This window comes from Frankliniella occidentalis, unplaced genomic scaffold, assembly GCF_000697945.3.
Source record: "Frankliniella occidentalis isolate FOCC.00 unplaced genomic scaffold, Focc_3.1 Scaffold3, whole genome shotgun sequence".
Taxonomy (NCBI): Eukaryota; Metazoa; Arthropoda; class Insecta; order Thysanoptera; family Thripidae; genus Frankliniella; species Frankliniella occidentalis.
Window position 1 is genome coordinate 652,564 of NW_026267133.1, and position 3,676 is coordinate 656,239.

Below are 3,676 nucleotides of genomic sequence, written 5' to 3' on the forward strand. Positions count from 1 at the left end.
GGCCGGCCGCCTAGTAGGTAGGCAGTCGGCGAGCAGGCGTGCGCACGCATTGCCTACCCGGTAGGCGCTGAGACGAGTCACCCTGCTGCGGCCGGGCGCCTGGTACTCGGGGAGCAGGCGTGCCGTGTGGTCTTTGCGTTTGGCCTCCCTCCCCACGCCGTTGTCTTGGGGGGCGACGCCGCCATCCCTAACGGAGCACCCTGAGCACTCGCCGGAGGCGGCCGGGGCCTGGCGGCGGCGGCTGAGCAGAGCCCTTCCGAGCGGAGGGGCGTCGGGCGCAAACCACATGGCCAGGGACACATGGCGCCCTGCAGCTGCCGCCATACCGTATCCCCCCCAGGCCAATTCGCTGCCATCTGGGATCACTCAATTGATTCATATCCTGGAATGGCAGGCCTCGCCCTCCCCCCACCCCCCACTTGCTGCCCCTGTCCCTCCTCCCCTGTCTCTCTTTCTCTCCTTCGCCATCATCTTGCTGTCTTTATTTTTTATTTTTTTGCACAGGTTCCCACTGCGTTCCCCATTAGAGGAAACTCCTGCATTACGTGACCTTTTTCGAAAGTGAGACAAAAAATCAGAAACACAGGCGGCCGCAGCGCGGTGGGCAGTCGATGGTGAAGCACGGTTTATTTTTCCATGTTTTTCTCTCGCCTTGCCTTGAAATCAATTAATACCTTAAGTGCTGTCTAGGAGGGTGCGTCTAGACTGGTCGTGCCACCACCGCAAGCTTTCGCGCCCCTATACTGGTAACGTAAACGAATTATTGATAATTCACCACAATAGATTGTTGCCCCCGCGTTCGAGCAAGAAAAGGCTGTCCTAAACAACCACTGGTAAAAGTAGTTTTTCTGATGTGTATTGTAAAATTACAACTCAAAATTGTAGAAATTATTATGTAATAGTGTAAATTTACAAGTACTTCTTATCAACTTGGAGTTTATCGGCGACCGAGGATGGGCACTCGTGAATTTACAACGCTTATTTTGTGAATCAAAAAAATTATGAAAGTTGTTGCAAAGTTACGAGGATATTCTGTGACAGTGCTTATAGCCTTTGCCGCGCCCGCTCTCAAACGCTGTATGGGTGCAGGAAGGTGCTGCAGAGAGCAGAGCGAAATGAGGAGGTTATCTCAAGAGATGCGGATGAAGAGACGGCAGCGGGGGTATGGGAGGGGAGGGGAGGAGAGGGGGCGCCAGGGGGATGCTGGGTGGCCGCACCGCCTCTAGGCCGAGGCGCGCCGCGTCGGGCCACTGTCAGGAGAATGGTGCCGGCCGAAACGCCTACGTACACTGCACAGATCGACAGTGGATTTCCTCTTATTGTTTTTGTTCTGTAATTGTAATTGTTTTCCGGACTTATACATTTACCGATTTCATTTTTCACAAAAAAGGCACGGATTGTACCCGAAACTTTAGCGCAGTGAATTTAGTGCATCATTGCAGACGCTAGAGGGAGGAAAGGCAAAGGAAGATCAATCGATCAATTGATAAACTTAAGTTTATGCTGAATTAATTGCAATCTTTCCCAATCCACCAAACGCATGTTGCACGCGCGCACACGCGCATACCACGAGCAGCGCTCCGCTTCTCACTCGCACTCTCTCTCTCTCTGACTCTCGTTTCTCGATATCTCTCCCTCCCGCTGCCCACCTCACTCACAGACAGACTCGCCGCGCTCTTTCAAAGCGGACCACAAGAAGTCAGTCAGCCAGCGCGCCCGCTCGCCGCCCCACCCCGCCACTCCCCGACCAATAAAGCAGAGAGCCACTTTATCCCTCGCTCGCTGTGACTTTTCTTTTGCAAAGAGTTACCTGGCCGGATTGGGGGAGTGGGAAATGGAGAGGGGGTGGTTGGGGAGGAGAAGGAGGAGGGGAGAGGCAACGTTGGGCGCTCATCAAACCCACCCCTCCCCACCGCGATAGCCACCGGACAGCGGAAAGCGCTACGCCCCCCCCCCTTAAAAATATAATAATATGTGGATGCGGGAAGGGGGGGGGGGTATTACTTGCCTGGCAGCACTTTATACGTTCGTTTTTTGTTTTTGTTTTTTGCAAAAATCGACGGGTAGGCCTATTGGCACTCTAGTTTTCAAGCCGTCAGCACCAGGTGAATGCACCCAGAAAACCGTTTCTTTGAATTTAAAGAAATTTTATTTAATTCAACGAAAATTTCGTGCCAGAAACCAAAGAAATCTTTTTCGTTCATATAACGAAAAAATTTCTTTCACTCAACGAAAGTTTTGTCAGATTGAACAAATTTTCGTTGAGATAAAGAAATTTTTCTTCAAATCAACGAAAATATCGTCAGTTTGTGATTTCGTTAAGTCAAAGAAACGGTTTTCTGGGTGCGGTTTCGCCTTTCCTCAGCGCCTTACGCTCCTTACTCTACCGGCACGGGATGGTGTAGACAGTGTCTCCTCAGAGAATGCTGGAGTTTTCTTCATTTTCTGAAATGAAGGAAATGCTTCAAATCAGAGAAGTGTTTTTCAAATTACGGGAGCCGCGACAGTGTTCCCCCGCCCCGGCCGCTCCGGTGGCGCCGCGGTGCTGCGAGAGTGCCTACCTGCGCTGAGGGGCGGGGGCCGGCCGGCCGCGACCCGCGGTCCTCGCATTGATAACTTCTCCCCAGAGCAGGGGAGGGGTGTTGTTGTGGCGCGACATTCCCCGTCCTGATTTATGGCTGTGTTGACAAGCGCGGGCCAGCAGCGCCACACCCAACCCTGCCCCGCCCCGCCCCGCCAGCCACGCCACGCCCCGCCACGCCCTTCCTCGGTCCGCTGTTCAGCTCCCCCAGGAACCCCCCCGACTCCCTTTCCGCCCAGTCCAGGCCGGGCGCCTGGCGGGGTCAGGACGGGTAAAAAATCACGACAGCTCGCGCCAGCACTGGCAAGGGCACGGGCCGGGGAGTCCAATGGGAGTGCGTGGGTCCACGAGCTCACGCACAACAGTTTGCTGCATTTCACGTAAAAGTTAAAAGAACTTAGTTTTACGAAGTATGTGTGACAAACACATACATACACACTAAATGTTTTGTGTGTGTATAATTATAAACAAATTCGTACAAAATAAAATATCTGTACATGCACAAAAAGTACATCAACATATTTAGTGTGTACATTTACAGGACTTATGCGTTAGCGTTTGACTTTGAATACAACTCTCAACATTCATATGGCAATATTTGAGTATTTTGCAGCATTGTTCGTCGTGACAGCTTGCTTGTTTTTTGGAACGTTTCGGCAGCAGCTTTGAGGCGCCGACGAGGACAATCTCAAGGAGTCGACGCCCGGCTCCGGCGCGCCGCCGCCACCCCCCGCCACAGCTCAGCTCGCTGCAGTTCCGCCGGAGGGCGGGCGCGGGGGCCGCAAGACGGGTCAGGCGGCCCGCCCCCACCGGTCTGCCACGCCAAGCCTGGCCGCGCCACGTCAAGCCGTCCCCAGTCCTGCCCAGCCGCCGAATGGGGCGGCGGGGGTGGCAGGAGGGGGCGGCAGGGGGCGGCGGGGGCCGCGCCCGGGTCCAAGAATTAGAGCACCGTCCTTTTCCCTTTGTGTTTGGCACACAATGGCCGCTCCCGCGTCCCTCCCGGCCGGCGGCCTGCCCGTCTGCGCCCCAAAGGGGACCGCGGCCACGGCGGGGGCTTCCAGCCACGCCTCGCCACGCCTCGACCCGCCACGCCCC